This window comes from Trachypithecus francoisi, unplaced genomic scaffold (assembly GCF_009764315.1).
Source record: "Trachypithecus francoisi isolate TF-2019V2 unplaced genomic scaffold, Tfra_2.0 Lachesis_group11, whole genome shotgun sequence".
Lineage (NCBI taxonomy): Eukaryota > Metazoa > Chordata > Mammalia > Primates > Cercopithecidae > Trachypithecus > Trachypithecus francoisi.
In genome coordinates, this window is record NW_022681456.1 from 35,880,626 (window position 1) to 35,900,714 (window position 20,089).

Consider the following 20,089-nt stretch of genomic DNA (forward strand, 5'->3'; position numbering starts at 1 on the left):
CTCTTAGTTGCAATTTCTGAAGTACACACCATTCTTTCCTCCATTCCTTTAATACCCCAAATTACCCTATGATTTGAATATTTTATGTCGTTATGACTTTAGTAGCATTTTCTAATTCCAAATGTATTATATCTATATCTCTTTTTTTAGATCTTCAACCCCTCAAGTGCAGGTATTGTATAACTATAAATCAGACTTTTGGAGTACTGTCCAGACACCATATTGAAAATGCAGAAATTTTAATGGTGACAATAAAATAGAAAGTATTACGCAAATTTGCCTATTCTTCCATGAGGACATGAATGAACAAATCATTTTGGAAACCACATAGCTTGGCTCTGTCAGTTCCCTAGTGGGCCTCGATAGCACTAAGCCTATTTCTTACCTTGCTCTCTGTCCTGTGGAGCTAATCCAACCATAGACTTGCCTTTAAAGTCCACTGGAACATCATGCATGGATGAGCTCCAGAGAGCACACAAAAGCAAGAAAAGAAAACTGACATGTTATTCTTAACCAGAGGGACTGTGCTATTTCCGAGTTTCTATACACACTTGGACATCCCACAGACTTCAAGAGCCTGCAGATGAAGCGGGAGAAGAAGTTGAAGTTATCAGTGTCCTGCAAATGGGCAGCAGATGAAGCCACAGTGGAATGAAACTTTTAAATTCCAAGTAAATCATTCTCTTTTTTTTATTCTTTATCAAGAGTCATACAATCACAAATATAAAATTATTTTAGGCTATAAAATGACTCCCTGAGAATGTCAAGTTCTTCTGCAAATGGTATCCACTCTTCATCTAAGGTATAAAAATTGCCTTGTAGACTAGCATTCAATTCCATGCAACAGACATTTATCCAGAATCTTCACTGAAAAGGAGTTGTGCTCATCAAGATGAGAGCACCATCAACATCTTCAAAAAGAAAAGCATAAAGCAGCTCTCATAGCATATAGTCCTCCACAGCCACTTAAAAGCACACTCTCAAACAGCATCAGTATGTGATGCAGCAACATGGGTGAAATAGAAATTACAGCTTTAACACTGCAGTATTAACACTTTAGTATATCTCTAATATATACCCAAGGGCTTAAACTAAATCACATGGGGGAAACTATATTTATTATGTATGTATTTTTGGACCCTGCGCGTCCTTTTCTAAAAACAAATTCTACTGAAATAAGAGAATCAACAAGAGGACCCACTACTTAACAACTATATGTGTTCTTGGGTGTTTTTTTAACCTCTCTAAACCTCTGTATAGTAACTTGTAAAGTGTGAAGGATCATAACGCCTGCCTTTAGTCCATGTGAAAATGATGCCTGACATGTGGGAAATGGTTAAAAAAAATACTAAGGTGGGTATTATAATCCTTATTTTACAGAGGAAGAAACTGTGTTTCAAAGATACTAAGCAATTGATCCAAGGTCGTAGTAGGTCTGGAATTTTAATCAAATTTGGTTTGACTCCAAAGGCTGTACTCTTCCACAAAGGTTGCTGCTTCTCCTATGGCCCCAAAGTGAAAAAGAAAAGACGACATCAGCTGAGATCTTCCAAATGCCATCAGACATAGATGCCTGTATTCCAATTACCTTCTCTTGAAAGTGTATGCTCAGATATTAGAATATTCAACCTTCAAAAGCCTTCCAAGACCCTCAAATCACAGGGTACAAACTCCAAGGTAAAAACGGCTGAAACCACGACTGATCAATGTAGCCTAGAAAAATAAACATGCACCTGAGAAGTAGAAACTCACTGATTACTGACAAGATATGAATTCACCAGAGGTGCAAGAAAATCACTTTGTGCTGCTGGACATTGACTGATGAAGCGCTGTAATTTAGATTTCATGTTTAAATATTTCAAGATGAAAGTTAAGGAGTTGTATTTGTTTTCGGAAGCAACATTATTCAAAATACGTTGGCTACATTATTGGGGAAAAGACAGAAGGCAATGAGCAATTTATGCCAAAGTTACATTATTATGAATGAGTACACTGGAGATGAACCAAAGAGGTGTACCATCTCCTAACAGTAAGTATGCCTACTCTCAAGCATATTTACTTTAGAGGGACGACACTAAAATTAAATTGGAAGAAGACACTGGACATTATGATCACTATGATCCAGCAAGTGAAAGTGAAACTGGGAATAGCTGAATCTGTAATTCAATAAAAACAATTTTTTCCACATATTGTCTTTCAACTCTTCTGATTTCTAAATTTAACCATATACCATATTTCCTCAATATTATAATCCTTTGGCCTTCTCAAGGTTTTTTTGTTTGTTTGTTTTATTTTGTTTTTTGGCTTCTTTTTTCTTCAAATTGTGTGAGTCTTAATGTGTATTTTTAAAGGTGGGTCAGACATACTGTCTCTAAGTACCTAATCTTCAAGCTCTAAATCACCCTGAGGAAAATGAGGGTGGTGGAAAGGAGAAGAAATTCCACTGAAGAATTTCTCAACCACATCTTTTACATTGCATGGAGTTCAAAGGTGTCTCCTGTAAATGGCTATCAAAATGAAATACAGCTCAGAGCAGACAGCAGTGAGAGGAGTTCCTTATTTGGGAGCACCAAAGGCATTCACAAGTCACAGGGAGAAGGTGTGTAGCACCTCTGCTGTCATTATCTGTTTAGACAAGTGGATGGCGAAACTTGCTTCCCAAAGACACTGAGAATTGAGAGTGGCTGCATCCAGGAGTGGGTCTCATTAAGCAGCCTTCTTTCTGATTTTCTCCATGATGTGTCTAGTATAAGTCCCTTCACATAATAGGATCTCCAGGAAAATTGGTCCTTTGCTACATCTTCTCCCTGCCCCCAATAAAAGGGCATCTGTCTTCCACAGCTCACAGAATACCATACACTGTCAATAAGAAATACCTGCTAGGAATGTGTACTTTTTTAGCCAGTTCTTCCCTTCCCTGGGCAGAGAAGCCAGAAATAGTCAAGGCTCTTTTCTTTACATCTACAAAACACAAACTCCACTAGAGAAAAGAAGAGAATAATTAAGTCATTACTAGGCCTTTGCTTTTCAACACACAGGTAACTAAGGGCAAAAATGTCAAGGCTTTTAAAGTGAAGTTTTCCAATTCTTTTTGGCCTGCTAATCTTTGGCTTTCCTGGAAAATGATAATGAACATGCATACGAAGTTGTTTTTCCTTAAAATCGTAAAATTTCGTATTTGAGATAGAAAGCGAGAATTGAACCAATACCAAAGCTCTTTGCTTAATGTTAGATTTTGTTTGGAATAGTGTTTTTAATCTATGTGGGTAACTGGTATAGTATTTCTGCCAGAGAATGAAGCTATGGGCAGGGCTTTACACATCCTGAGATGTGAAAGACAGCTTTGAAAAGTTTTCCATCACATAGAATGTGTTAGCCTATCTTCTCAAGATAGTGAGGAAGTTGACAAATTTCAGAAGATAGGCACAAGCAATGATGTAAACTATTTTAAAAATATTTCAATTTACATTCATGTCCAAACTTCAGAAGACTATTGCAAAGTTAAATAAGGGCACCAATAAATCCACTAAGCCCTCAGTCTTCGATACACACACACGTATTTTACTATAAACCTTCAATAAAGTAAAATATTTGTAATTTTTAGACAGTTGAATTAATCACTAACAGGATGACGTAGTTACTTTTTTTTAAAGTTTTTATGAAATGAAAACCTTATGTTTTTGCTGATGAAATCAATTGAAAATTCTAAAATCCATTTCCAAGAATTAGCCTTTATTCTGAATATTCTCATTATTCTCACCACAAATAATCTGAAACTATATTCTGAGCCTGAAAGTTATATTTGATGGTTAATACTGCTTTCTACCTGTGCAGAAATAGCTTTTCCCTTCACACTACTAATGTATGATTGCTAACAGTAATTTCATTATATTATTCAATTAGTTCTTCAAGGTTTTCTTTTCTCTCCAATTCTACTACAGTTGATGAGAGAACGGTTATATTTTCTCCTTTTATAAAATCCTTCACAGTGCCATTAGCAACATTGTTCAGATGAGATAATTAGGGAAAAAAGCCGATTGAATGATTGAGTAAATGAATGATTGAAAATCTTTCCAAAGTTATAATAATAATTGTAATTATTGGGGTCAAAGAGAAACCATTTTAGTCTGAAAGATTATACACTATACCGACTTTTACCCAATTTGGAATGAAAAATTAAATTTCCAAACCATGTAGAAATTCTGAATTCTTTGAAATATTTTGTTTTGTGGGAAAGAACCAGAAATTCTTTGCCATATGTACCCATCTATCTTACTGTAGTTACCCAACCGAAAGACAAAATAATACTACGAAAGAGATAATTGACTGGAGGAGTTTAAAATGTTTATAAATATTAGAGATCCAATCAGTAAGTAATTGAGTAAATTGTCGTGGACTGGACTGCATTGCCCTGAATCAGCAGGATTCAAGTGAGGACTACTCGACTCTGGATTCGGATCTTCCTCGCACTTTAAAAACATCAGGTTTAAAATAAAATAGATCTGAGTCTTTAAGGTGATCCGCCTGTTTATACTGGCATTCTGCACTATACCATATTCTTACTTGTCAAACTGTTTCCCTGGATTGAATATAAGCACAACATCTGATGAGAGTCAATGTATGTCTCCTATTTCCATTACGTAAGTACATACCTTCCAGATGACTTCCTCACCACTTGAAAGTTACACCATTCTCAATATTTTTTAAAATTAAAATTAAAAACTGCTAACACAAAACTATTTCTGTAAATGTCACCAAATGGAATTTCTTTTAAAGATCAACAGCATCATCATACAACATGCCTAAAAATGGAATGGTATTATTCGTGCGTCACTTACAGCCTTTCACATATTAAGTCCGCAGCCAACTAACAAAACAGAGGACTCCAGGAGCTTTTTAAAAAAATCTTTTAACCAAAGTGAGCTATGAATTTAGCATAAAAGTATCTTCTTTATGCTTGTATGTTCAAATTAATATGCAATGTCCCCAAATTTGCATAATATGAATTCAAGAGAAAGCCAAAGGATTTATCTTCACAGTGACAAAACAAGCCGTTAATACAGAGGAAGAAAATCTTCAACCAACTCAACTGATGGAGACTGCACTGAGAAAACTGGCTGATTAAATATTTCCCTTTCCAACTGCATGTTGTGTGTTCTTGTGGCAAATCACAGAGGCTAAATATTGCTATCCATTTGCTACTCTCATTGTACACCCAGGTGGCAGCGAGATACCAACAATTACACACTGTAGCTAAGTGCCAAGGTTCATGTCGGAAATTAGTGTCAAAATGAAAGCACCATAGAAAGTTAGGGTTAAAGGGGAGCCCAGCTCATCCTCTGCATTTTACCGTCGTCAACACAGCATGTGATAAGCATTTGGAGCACAGTTCGTTTCTGGAACTCTCATGGACTGTTCAGCTACTACTACTACAAGACAGACTATGGAAATATCTCTTGTTTCTTAAAAGCAGGACAACTCAAAGCCTTATGGCCAAAGCTTTATGCTCACTTACCTCCACTAGCAGGTAGGAATTCTCAAAGAACGGGGCTGCTTCAGCAGGGTCCTCCCATATAAGTTCATTCACTGGTTTAAGAAGCAACTTTTCTAGCTTGCTTCACCCAGGAAAATTAACACACGCTACACATATATTATGCAAAAGTAATGCCTCCTTGAAGGAAGCCCTATCTATGTTTATATCTATGTACATTAATCTGGCTCTTACAGCCAGTAAAACAGCCTTACAGCAGAGGTCAGATGTAGTAGTTGATTTTTTTAAATATCCACATGGATTTTCATATGAAGTAAAATTTCTATCTTAATAACTTGGTTTGAATGTTCATAAAAATACAGACACATATCTCTCTTAAGATTTCAAGGCTACACTTTTGCATATAATCAAGCAAAAAAAATAATAAAATTAACCACAAGTACTGTTTATTGATACAGGAGATTTGCACTAGGAGTTTGAATGTTGAATTTGGCTTTTATTGAAAATAAAAACCCAACATGAGGTATTAGCTAATAAAACTTTATGATGGTTAAGGAAATGGCTCTTTTTTGAGGAGTGGTGGGTGGTCAGCAACTTTTATGGTACTGAAATACGTCCCAGGAAATAGAAAAATAATCATTTACAGTGTAAAACAGCAAAATCAACTTAGAGTTAACAGCATTGTAGGCCTGAATTGTGATGGAAAACACACAAACACAACACAATTGCACTTTTCCTTAGAAACAACAGAATGTCCATTCTATATCAAACGTATTAATGTAGATAAAAGTGACAATCTATTCCAGGAAGAATAAAAAATGTATTGCATATATTAATATATGCCTTAATGATATCTCTAACCCTAATATAAATATTTAAAGACCTTTAAAGGCCTTAGGATATGATTTTAGGAGTATTATTTTCTCCTTCCCTGTAAGCTTTCCTCCATTGTCATTCTCTTCCTCCCCTCTCCCCTCCTCCTCTTTTCCTGGCCCAAAACATGGATGAACTGCATACCCTATGCGAGGCACTATGCTAGGCAGTGGGGGCTCTTACTTCCTAGTCTTCAGGTCCTATCTTTTTAATAGTCTTCTCTTATTTCACTGCTGGGTCCCTGAACTCTTAGCCAGTATGTCAGTTGGGCACACCTACAAACATAGACATGGTAAAAAAAAAAATGTGGAGGATCATCTCGCCTCGAATAATCTTAGTTGTTGCAAGTGCCATGTGTCAAATAATCAATGCAGATAAAATAATTTGGGGATTTTATTTCTAAGACACGTTTCCTCAGAGCCAGGGGCTTTGACGCAGACATTGAAGGTTTGAAGTCTTTGAGAAGGCAGTGGCAAAATTATTTCAGGTACAGGAATGGCCAGAGAAAATGCAAGACAAACTTTGTGGGGGCAATGAGCAAATCAGCCATACAGTGTAGAACATCCCCATTTAGAAATAGACAATGATACAGTTGGAAAGAAAGACTGAAGCCAAATGGTATAAGATCTAAAAAGGTTTGACATTTTAAAATTGTATCCTGTTGGCTCTGGGGAATCCCCAAATGCAGAAGGAAATAACATAATAAAAGTGTCAAGGTAGTTATGAGGCACCTGTATTCTAAGGGCATTGACTTAGGCAATAAAGTACAGGGTGTTAAAGCCTATTCTAGCCACTGCTTTATTCCGAACATCTTGAACAGGCACCTGTATTCTAAGGGCATTGACTTAGGCAATAAAGTACAGGGTGTTAAAGCCTATTCTAGCCACTGCTTTATTCTGAACATCTTGAACAAGCCTAGGACATTGTAGAGGCTCAGTAATATGTGTTGAATATCAAGAAAAATTAATAGCACCTGAAGGACCTAGATTTTAAGTCATCTCAGCTGCTTGTTAGCTGTGTGACCTTGAAGAAGTTATTTAACTTCTCGAAACCTCAGTTTCCTCATCTACAAGCAGGAGTAATGATGCTACCATTCTCATAAAGTGATTAAGAAGATTAAATTAGAAAATGAAGGTAAAGGGCTTAGCACACTGTCTGACATATAGAAGGTAAATGTTAGCCATTCATAATTAGAATTAGAAATCCCTTAAAATAATACAGGAAGCATTGGAAGGAAGCATAAAAACAATAAAACCAATTTAGTGTCTGCTGCAGAGCAGGCCTGAATAATAAGGAAAATGGGATAAATTTAGACTTTCTAAATACATATCAATAAGATAACTTCTTGAAGCACATTCTGACTGTTTTACTAATATCTTCTTCTAAATTGGTATACACACACACACACACACACACATACACACTCTGGTTTCACTTCAGATTGTATAAATCTTTCCCCTTTACTAAATTGGTATATATGCCTAGAATATATCTTAAGCCATTTAAAGAGTAGAAAAGAGAAAGATACACTCCAAAATAAAATGGATTGTGATGTGTGATTCACTGATGATGTATAAATCACTAGTAAGATTCCCATAATCTATAAAATCAGGAAAATACATGAAATACTGAACTAATGGTGACAAATCAAGAGCTACAAGAATAGTGACTGGCACATGTTAGGCACTGAATAAACATTTGATGAATGAGTGAAGGAATAAATGAATGCTTTCTAAATCCATATGGGAGGGGATTTTTAAAATAATTCATTTGACTTCCATGCTTCCAATTTCTAGCAAGCTGAATTCTTCTTCAAATATTTTCTGGAAATTCTACATGTTTTAAGATCTCTACAGTAAACTATGTTAAAACACTTGAGATTGTGATAATTAGCTACAAATCATATGTTCCTGACCACTGTGTGTTACCTTGTCTCTCTCTAAGGAAACTACTAGCCTATTAGTATACTTCAGTAACTGCATTTGAACTACGAACTCAATTGTCAGAAAAACACAGGACATTCACAGACTTATAAATCACAAGCATGCTGTGCTTAAATAATGTCAAGTAACATAAAAGGCATGAATGCATGGCTTAGAGATATTAGTAAGGATGCAAAAAGATTTTGTACAATATACAGTATATAGTAGTATAGGATCATAAAGTCTAGCAACTTTAGAAGGATTAAGGGACACAATGAGTCTATATAGCCCTTCTCTTGGAAAAGAGATTATAAACACAGTTAAGCAAATACGATGCTCACATTTTAAAATCTGAATAAATTATTAGTGAGTCCTAAAGTGTGTAATTAAGCTTTCTAGGATAACTTTTTTCTTAAATCATTCTGGTAGCATTTAAGCAACAGCTATCCAACTGATAGCGAAACAAATGAAAATTTGCTGTTGGATTACAAAGATGATTACATACAAAAACTGTAGATAAAGCTTTACCATGTATCCTTGCCAACAAGGTAGAACAGTACTTGGCGTGATATTTTTACTAGCTACCTAAGACGGCCTCTCCCTGACAGTGCATTCTGTATAATAAATTTCCTAGATGATGCTCTGTTTTGTGGAAAATAAACCAAGATAGCAGAAGGAAAGATTTTATTGAATTGCACAAATAATCGGCTACTACTAAGAAAATCCATATCCTAATATCAATCCCGTGGACATACCAAAGCCAACTCTTTTAGCACTTCATACACAATTTCTAATGAACCAAGTTTTAGCCTTTCCCCCACCTCACCCAAATTCAGGCAAATGGGTCAGATAAATAGCTTCAAAGTCAATACACCTTTCTAGGTGACAGATAAGAATAATGGCACAGCACAAAGACAAAGGCAGAATTATAGTAGGCAGAAGGGAACTATAAGTAAGTATTATAATAGCTGATCTGTAATAGTGGTATTTGAAAAGGAACATAATGACAAAAAGGAAGCAAACTTGGAGAAATGTAGTAAACATATCAGGAGAGAATAATGTAATCAGATGCCAGAGCTTAATTTTACTTCTCTAAAAAATTACACTAATGGTGTGTTAATTCAGCAATATTATATTCTGACTAATTATTTACTATAATCAAGTTAAATTGTATAAAAATTTGTCTAATTAGCATTTAGAACAAAGCAGTCTGGAAGCTATTGGCTTTGTGTAACTTGCACAGAAAAATTGATGTAAGGATTTCATTTTGACTTACATGAAAATTGATCTAATATGTCATAACTTTAGCTCCCAAAAGATTTGATTCTTTAAAAGCTATGTGATTAACTTTACTTATGTGTACATCTTCTGAAAGAATTGAGGTGCAAAGATGTTCCTGGTAACATTAGCTGTAATCTTATTAAGTTTATATCTCTGCACTTACCTATTTAATAAAGATAACTATAACAACAATATATTTACATTTTTTTTATTTCTTAGTCCAATTTTAAATTTTAAAGTACATATGACATCTGGCAAACAAAGTAAAACCAAGCAAAGTAAAATCACTCAGCATTTATTCCTTCTTTCCTTTTTCTTTTCTCAGCTTTCTCTGACTTGCATGCCTCTTTGTTTTTTCTCCTTAAACTACAAACTATCATATCAAATATTCTTCCCTTTAAGACACTCCTAATTCTCCTAAGGAAGTGTCGAATTAAAGTAGGCGCAATCTGGAAATACTCACTGTTTTATCTCAAGAGTTCAATGCAATTGCTTCATCTGAGATAAATGCATGAAAGCTTTTCTGAAATAACTTTTACATAAGGATAAAATGATTTCTATACAAGAAACAATTACCAGCCAACATTATTATCACCACAAAATTGTAAGCTAGAATGAGCAATAAAAACATTGTATTTGGAACAAGATATTAGAGAATAGCTATTAAAACATTTTACTCAATTTCTATTACACCTTAAAATGAAAGTCATCAAAATGTCATTACAGGCCTTTTCCCCAGATTCTTCAGAGAGTGAATTTAATCATTTCAGGAAATTGAGCACTATCCACCATTCACTTAAATCCTTTGAAATAATAGCAAAGCAAAACACAATGTAAAATTTATATGACACTTGATATTAAAATGTGTTCATATACATACATAGATACATACTGAAGAGTACTTGTCTCTGAATACCTAAAATTAATTCTTGGGAAATTAGCCACTTATATAAAATATTACCTTCAAGAGGACTTGAAGTAAGAAACCCAAGTAAAGGAGCCTCAAGTTGAGCTCTATAAAACCCCAGAGTTAATAAAGCACTAACATATCAGGATTTTTTTTAATACCTTCAAAAATCAATTATTTGGAAATTACTTCAAGCCACAATTATTACTTGTATACCGAAGCATGGAACTTTTGCTGCTGCTCTACTAAAGAAAGCTAAACATTGGTTGAATAAGTGCGATTACAATAATATAGGCATGGTTATTGGCTCCTTTAGAAAACTGGTACTTTGTAAAGAATTTTCAAGCCAGAAGAGACCTTTTGACATCACCTAACCCTGGTTCTTAATTTACTAGTTCTAGAAATAAAATCCACATAAAATAAATATTAATTTTATTGATTTCCAAAATGATCATTTTCTCTAAAGAAATGAAAAGCTGCTTATTTTCAAGGCTGAAGGGAAACATAGGGAGCACCTGATTGCATTTTATCACCAAAGTTAGCCAATCTTCAAAAAATGACTAACAATCAAATTCTCTAAGCTCTTCTCTTTAAACCTTTAATGTTAAAAAAAAGTCAAATTTTAAATAATTATATTTAGAGAGCAGTTTTCTAATGCTACTGGCAAGAAGTAGAGGAAATGTTTTGAAAATTGCACTTTTAAAAATGTTGAATGTTTACCTTTTGATTTGAGGAGGATGTCACTTCTCATGGAACCCATTTTCCTGAAGATATTCAGCGCTGGCCGATTTAGAATAAAACTATTAGCATATTACTTTAAAAAAAAAAAAAAAAAAAACTTTACTACAAAGCCGCAATCTCACTCGGAAGGAAGCTGATGGTGCTTATAAGCAATAAATGCCTTTCCTGATACCTATTTTGTCATCACCATCTTATTAGCAGAGTGCATGTTTTCTGCAGCATCCATCAATTAGCCGTTTTTAAGGAAACGGGAAATGTATCAGGGCTCATCTGCTAAGCAAGGCTGTATACTCCACAGCCTCTTAATCACCACGGCTCCTTTCTAACAAGGTTCTAGAAGACAAGAAAGCCCAGAGACCATTAAGTAGCACACAAGCAGAATATTCCCAGGAGTCACCAGTATTGGATACAACTTTCCCCCAAAGAACAAGCCTGCGACTGAAGGCGACAGAGCCGCCCGTAGCAGAGCGACAGCACATCTGCCAGCTTGTGCCTTAGCGCTTGGCAATTGCAAAGCAGAGCCCAATACCATCAGACAAACTACTCCTGAGTTCTTACTCCCCCAGCAGAATCCAGGCATTTGGAGAGAGCCTGCCGGTTTCACAGGCACCCCAACTAGAGAGAAGGTAAGGAAATGGAAGGCTCACCCTTTCATAGTCAATCCACCTAGAGCTGCATCATCCGAATCACAAATGAAATGCTAATGTACAAGCAAATGAATGCCAATTTCCTCCACTTTGCTCCAAGTTTCAGTGGCCCCTCCACAATAAAAGATAGCTGTTTGTGGAGGCTGCCTTGTTCCATACCATTAACTCGGAACAAAACATATTTTTAGTGGGACAGCAGTGTTTACTTGTAAGAACTGATGAATTGCTGGGCACCATTTATCACTTGCAGACAAAGACGTTCAGCCACAATTTTGGACATAAATCAAGGTACATGCTCCTCAATAAAAAAAAGACTGCTAAGTCCCCAAAACCACGGAGATTGAGGTCAGACTGGCCATAGCAACCACGAACAGGACTTGGGCCTCCAGAAGGACCTAGCAACCGATAAATGAGTTCAGATCTCTTTTCATCTCCACTGGTGTGAAAGCCAAAATTAAAAAGATTAGATCACCCTGCACCCATTACAAAAGGCGCCACAATGAAAAAGTCATTTCCAGCCTTTGAATCACATCAAATAAATAACATTCATCCCTGCTATAATGAACAACTTTCAAAGTAAATTGAATCTCCATAGTACTGCTTTCCCTGGCTGAACAGTATTTACATAACAATATATCACAGGAAGCTCCGAATGGGTCTTATAAATGGGGACCTGGCGATAAAAAACATCTTTAGCCCCGATTACTGTATATTCAGACTGCTTTTCGATCCCCCTCATTTAAACAATGTGTTGTATCAGGAACATAAACAATGTTTTTAAATTGTGGGAAATGAAAGTTTTTGGTACATTTTCAAATGTCTGGACTCATCCCAATAGATTCCCTTTGGACAGTGAGAACATAAAAATCACTTAACCTCCCAAATTGATGTCCTGGACTCATTTTTGTGACAAAGAATTCTCATCTATGTGTACACTTGCTTCTTTGTTCATGCCAGCAATGTTTCACCCTAAATATCTGCTGAGTTTTTTTGTATCACTTAAAATGAAAACACATTTGCAGATTTCTTTTTAGCGTGCGACTCATTCATTATTTCTTATTTCCTCGAAAGTATAAGATGTTCTCTATTTCCATAACAATAATGTCTATTAAGTTTTAGTAATATGTCTACACAAAGTGTTCACCCTCCACAGTCTAATTTTGAGTCAATTTCTCCTCGTCATTAAAAAAAAAACCCGACTAATTTCCAAAAACATAGAGGTTTCTATAAACTATTGTACATTTCATATATATTTCAAATGGAGTATATTCCAAATAAGACAGTTAAATCTATGCTGAAAACATACCATCATAATCTTATCTTTTTATGGCAGCTCACGTAGATATTACTATTTGAACTCCACAGGGAATCTCATTAATTTTTGAAACTCTCTGACCTCAGTACAGTTGAGTGTAAAAATAATTACAAATTAAGAATGAAAGAGCATCCCTTGAATTCTGCATGGCCATATGCTGCTCTACGTTGCACAAAACATTGCTAACTATCATCAAACAGAATTTTTTTCCAGATATAAATTTAAACAGCATGCTGAATATCACCAGACAGACACAAAAAGCAGCTCACCCTTCCACTCAGCTCCGCTCACACTTCACATCCGACGATGCCAGTAACACAAAGCCCTGAGAACACAGGTTTGCAGGCAAGTGACAGCACAGATGATACCCTCACAAAAATATTTTCCTATCCAGAGTCGCTTTCTATCTTAATGTTGCAGACACAAAGTGCAGAAATACAAGAATCAGGGCATAAATGTTTTCTTACCTAAAACTTGTCAGAAAGACGGTCTTGTTATTGTAGTCACCTCCGGTGCCCCCTCTCGCCATCGCGGAAATCGGTTCCACTATATGTACTGCTCTGTGCCTCAGTTACAGCTGTGACACTCATCTGCCTGCACAGAACCTATGAGGGGAAATGAGAGAAAGAGAGAGAGAGGATTTGCGCTTGTGTATGTGTGTGCTTGTGTGTGTGTGTGCGCGCGTCCCTGTGTGTGTGTGTGTTTGAGAGAGAGAGAGAGAGAGAGACAGAGAGAGAGAGAGAGAGAGAGAGAGAGAGAGAGAGAGAGAGAGAGACTGCTGACTTGAGACTAAGAACCTAAAACCTCCAGCCAAGTCAAGCCTGAACAAAAATGATCAAAGCTCTGTCCTTCATCAAGAGAGTAGACAGATATTTTGTTCTCCTCCACTGAAAAGTGGGACTGTCATTGGGGATTCTCACCAGGAAAGTGCAGACAGCAGCAGACCTTCTCCAGAGTGCTAGTGCTGCCCAGCAGTCCGTGCGGAATACAGGTACCTATTGTTCCAGAGACAGATATGTAGCCAGCCAGTCAGACTCTGACAGATCTCAGCAAACCAGCGAGCCTGCCTTCATTTTAACTCCTTATTTACTAGTGCTTTTTGGTCAAATGCAAGGTCTTCTCATCACCCCTGAGAAATAAATGGAGATGATACAGATAAACTCACAGCAGAAACTAATACTGTATCTTTTACAGAGAGGGACTTTTTTGCTATTGAAACGCTGAATTTGATGCAAATATCATATTTTTCTGGGAAGAAATGAAGCATTAGATTACATGAGCAAGACTTAGCAAGTATAGGAAAACCTTGATATTCAAGATGAACAGTGCAGCTGATTTAAAAAGAGAGAAAGAAGCGTTGCTCAAAACATCCCATGTGTAAATATATATACTCCAACACAAACAGGGCAAATAAAGCCAAGGGGTCCTATCCTTTTGCAAAGGGGTGTGGCACATTGAAAACCTGCAAAAAAAAAAAAAAAAAAAAGCCACCCCAGTAGACCTATTTCCCTATAGGCTAGAGTCTTTGGTGTCTCTTTTTTAGATCCCACTGCTTTCTCAAGCACCGCAAAACACCTCCCACCCCCAGTACTGCTCCAGTGTCTGAATTATACCTAAGGCAGTGAAACAAAATTAGGGAAGATCAGAGAAAAATAACTTACTCTCCATTCTCCCCGATGGATTCTGAAACCCAGAAGGTACATTTGATTCTTTAAATTCCTGGACCTTAATAGATTCCAGTAGGTTTCTAACTTTTATCTTTGTGTATTAATTGATTGATTTTCTTTAAAGGAGTTAAAGAAGACAAAATACCTTGCATTTGATTGTTTAGCAATACTAGAACACAAGGAATAGAAAAACGAAAAGTAGCTTGTCATTTAGTTAAAATAAGAGATGGAACTCTCCTTCCCCAGAAGACTTTATATACAAGTCTTTGAATTTTTTTTGAATAAACGTCAATTCTCATTAATTGCTACCATTCACCCAAGAAACATATTCTGATATAGTAGGTGTGCTGCATAGTGTAGAAGATGGTTATGAAACTCCTTTGTAAAATCCACACTCAGGCATCACTTAACAAAGCCAGAGGGTAAATCCTCAGTGCAATAGGGGGAGGTTTAGCCATGCATGGCTGTTAATGGTAATGAGACGTGTAGAACATATCTGCGCACTGCCAAACAGCTTCTTCTAAATATCTAGTGTTTGTATTCTTTATTTTTTAGAGAGAAATTAATAAGAGCTTGCATGATGTTTCAAAACTCCACACACACACACACAAAACAACCTAGAAAATACAGTTACCTCCTTTCACATTGTCTCTTGTCCTAAGCCCAGCATTTTAAAAACATTTCAGGTCATGCTAATTTAGCTAGGACTGAGCAATTAATATAGCCTTTAGAAATGCTTTCAGAAGTCAAAATTGCTTAACTTGGTGACTTCTGAAAAAGCTGCCTTGTGGTTTCTACTCAGGGAGAGCTTCTATGATGTTCAGAAGGGAAAGGACGTCAAAAGACTGCCTGAATGACAAGAAAAGTATACGGGGTTTCTGACTAAACTCATCATAACCTATAAGCCAAGAACAAAACAAGAGAATCTTGTAGCCTGCTTCTTCCAAGTGGCGTGAACTGATGATTTTCAAGCCCATTTTAAAGAACATGTATATCTTTGTAAGGTCAAAGGGCAACCTTATTTCACATTACTATCTTAAGAGCAAAATAGCAGAAGCCCATTCAGTGAAAGAAAGTAGGATAGATTATAGGTAGGTACACATATGGAACAGAGCTGAATCACAGTGGAGGTGACAGCTTCCACGCAAGGCCCCCATGACTGATTAACGTTGCAGTTTGAAAGAGGCATCTAAGCGCTCACTCCTAAGCATGTGATAAGACTTAGGTGTAAGTACATTTAATTAGAGCATTACTCAGGACCTATCCAGATGTTATTACCTTTTATGTTTTTTTTTTTTTTTCCTTTTGATCTCTTTATCCCACTTCTGTTGTCTTCAGAAAGCCAAGCTTGGTAAACCAAACAAATTTTAAATATTCAGCTCTTAACATGTTTGAATACAGACAGTTCTCACAGTCAGGGTCCATTATTTTCTAGAGGTGTATACAAAGGATTATCACCATTAATAAGAGTCATGGGCACATGTAAATAAAACACAGAGACACTATAAAGAGTGTGGATGTGTGTGTGTATAAAGAAGTATCACACTTGTGCAAAATACATATTTTATATGCTTCATGAATATGCAAAAGCATCATTTCTTTCTCAATAAAATTTTTTGTGAAGTCCCTACTAAAATATCTGTCCCTAGAACACCCCTGAGGTCCATTATATAGCTCTGAGTTTATAATTCACACTTCAGTCCCTAATTTGCCAAATAATTCATGTCAAGCAAGAGTCCAACATGAAATGTCAACTGTTTCTTGAAAGAAAACAAACCATAACTATTGTATGTGCTAGGATTTTAAGAAATAAACATTTGAGGATTAGAGGCACCACTCACTAATAGTAGTAAGGGGACAGGCTAATGCTCCTGAGAGTCCATTGGGTATCTATCCCTTTTCATCCATATCACTTGATTTGAGAGACTTGAAATTAGGTTTCCCAGAAAAAAAAAATGTGAAAGGAAAACAGAATCTCTTCTTTCTATTACAGAATGTTCCTATTTTTATAATATTCCCCAGGACATGCTCCAGCCACATTCTGTTATTCATTCACATAGTAAACTTCATGCTGACGTAACTTCTGAGAGAATCTCTGGGAATGCTAAAAGTAACCAAACTCTACCAAAGTTAAAAATCATCTCTCCACCAAATTAAACATTATCTAAGTTTCTCCATGCCGTTATTAAACACGTAGAAGATCACCTCTGTGCATAATCTACAAATGGCTTAGATTACATATTAAAATTCTAATTAAAAGTCTTCATCTTATCTCAGTTGGCCAATTTGAGATTAGAGAGCAAATACAGGTTTGGCATGAAAGCTGCGGAATCAAGATTTCTGATGATCGCAACTTAGAAATTAGTGGCAGTGTTAGAGTATTGCTAATAGAAATAAAATAATGCAAAACTATGAACAACTTCTGAGATCTTCCTTCGATGGTGAGTAGAGAGTGACATGAAGAGATTCCCTGGTAACTTCCATTCCATAGGAATGTACTTGTTTGAGAGTTGGAGAAAGACACAAGAGATGAAATTTCTGCAGGTGTGAGAGGAAATTATGCCCATTATTACATTCGAAATTGAAATATTGAAAAATTTGATCATGTAATTTGACTGACTAGAAAACATGTTATGCAATACAAACTAAGGCTTTTCAATATTTAAGATCCAAGTTAGAAGAAACATTAGATTTCTACCTAATCCATAACTAAGTGAAAACAGTATTTCGGAAAATGATGTTCTAAAAAGTCATGGAACATTTAATGGAAAATATTAGGAATTACTTCATACTATCTACATGCTTACAACATTTTATAGTATGACCATTTGATAATTAGCCGAAGGAAAGTTACGTGTTTTCCCTAACAATCCTCTCACTGCAAAGCAATAACACATTTTACAAAGTCTACCTCATCAACTTCCTGATATACAGTTTAAATTAGATAAATTTGTTTCAGAAAAGCTCAATGAAGTATTTTACTCATTAATTAGTAAGCAAGCAGACATTTAGAGGTAACAGTGGTGTATTTTGCCTTCTTTATTAAAAGGTAGCTCCTGGAAGTCAACTCTAAGAACATGCACACAGAGACCAGAATGTGAACATTTTGAATGGTAACAAAGGGAAAGGACGTGTATTGCTGCGTATGAAAATGAAACAATATGTTTTCCATAAATGTTTCTATAAATGCGCTCTTAAATAGTCTGGGACTTACATCATAATGAAAAAAAAATGTCCATGTAGCTGATTGATGAGAGTTGATATTTAACACACAAACATTTCATAGAAGTTGGGAAACTCCCAAAAGGAACTGGGCAGAAAAAAAGTAGTGAAGATTTTCCTACATTCATTTTGTACAGCATTTTTGAAAAATCTCAGAATATTCCAGAATATGCATATTTTCTTCAAGAATTGTCATTCTAGAAATTTTTCTTACAAAACATATGTTATTATTCTACATCTCATTCTTTAAGTGACAAAGGACCTACCCAGCTTCTCCAACAGCTGACTGCAGAGCTGTACAGCGATTGGTAGAGTATTATTCTGAGATAGGCAGAGCATCACATGAAAGTGCTCATCTCCCTTCCTTCTGTCATGTGGAGCCTTCTTCATCCAAATCTTCTGATAAACGTCAGGATAAAGCATGATTTATTAACATGGTAAACTCCTTATACTCCTGACCTAAAATGTTACTGGACCTTTCCCTAGCTATTGCTATTTAAGGAAGTCTTTAAAAAACAATTTAATTTCCTTCCACCTAGTCAAGTTTTTCTCCACAGATAATTGGCTTTCATTATATGCACACACACACACACAAATCAGTGAAGTCAGTATGTATGAGGCATTTAAATATTTTCAAATTAAAGTATGCCTGTATTTATGTTAGGGTACCCAAACACACACTTCAGTTTGATTCTGTATAACTGATCTTACAACGTATGAGAAAGCACTGTGGAAATGCTAAAGGCTACACAGCCAAGTTAGTCATTAATAGTAGCAGAAGTCGAAATAAGTCAGTATTGCAGATGGCATATTTTTTTATTTTAAACAAGCACCTTATTGAAAAGCAATAGAGTCTCCTTGCTAATTTTACTGAATTTTTGCATGCTTACTATTAGAACACTCTAGTTTTATTTTCTGATTTTTTTCTAATATCATTTACACAACAGCCCTTTTGGGATTTATAGAACTTATCTCCAATATTATTGTCATCAAAAGTGTGTTTGAGATGCTAGTGCAGAATTGCTAATTGTTCATAAGTACCTTGAAACATTAGATTAGCAATGTTTATAATTATCTAAATATAGCATGACCACATGAAATCAATTACTATGCATATCAATCTTTGACATTTTAATGCATTACAACTGTCGTACAGTTGCCATAAACTTTTGTACAAAGCCAGAGTTTCTATTACCTGAAAATCGAATGAAGTAGTATTTGATTGTAAACATTGGAGAAATAAGCATAGTAGCATATGCAATGCTGAAACTGGTCTACTTACTTGAATATTCATCTGCTCTAAATTTAGACTCTATCCTCCAATGTGAAGAATTTCACATTGGAGAAATTTTCAGTGTCCTCTTGATCCCACAGTCTCTCTTCCATAGGTGAACTCTTATCAAATAAAAAGAGCCCCATCTGAATAATAATACAACTCTTTTATAAAAGTCACTTAACTTCTGAGAACTGACCGATATTCTGAAATGCCTTCCTGACACAGGTGTCTGTTCTGGTCATTGTCAGATTTGATTCATTGGAGCTTATGTAGTCAAAATTGTTTTCATTTTTTCCTCCTGGAGCCCAAGGTGGTGAAGTGGGAATGGCTTCTCAGTAATATTTATTTGTTTTCTGATTGGAAGGAGAGAGTCAGCATTTTTCAATTCAAGATCAAAGACAGACACGTCCATGGGACAAAACACAGTTTTCCGGTTAAATTTGGGTCTGATATTTGCTCCATTTCTGAATGACACAAAATAAGACAAAACAACAAAACACAGGGCATAACACTTCGGTGTGTTTGATTCCATCAAGTCTCTGTGACTTAAAAGAAAAAGTCAATCAAATGAGAAAAGAAAGGAAACATTCTAAGCAAATTAGTTTCTTCTCTCGGTCCCACCACGTCCCCTGAGCCCCGAGACCTGACTGCCGACCAGGGTTTTCCTCCTGTTGAATAGTCACTGTTTCTGAACCGACAGCACTCAATGAAGCTAAGGTCAGGCTATATCGAGTTGGCATTTGCAGT

General features: G+C 35.9%; 1 long non-coding RNA gene across 1 annotated transcript in view; it reads right to left on the reverse strand.

Moving 5' to 3' along the window:
• The window catches only part of LOC117089574, a 67,124-nt gene extending 55,210 nt beyond the window's left edge, over positions 1-11,914 (reverse strand). The window contains exons 1-2 of the long non-coding RNA XR_004439658.1: positions 11,863-11,914; positions 11,195-11,254 (exon numbers count right to left, since the gene is read on the reverse strand). This is a non-coding gene — a long non-coding RNA (uncharacterized LOC117089574). The remainder of the gene's footprint in view (positions 1-11,194; positions 11,255-11,862) is intronic.
• Between the last annotated feature and the right edge of the window lie 8,175 nt (positions 11,915-20,089).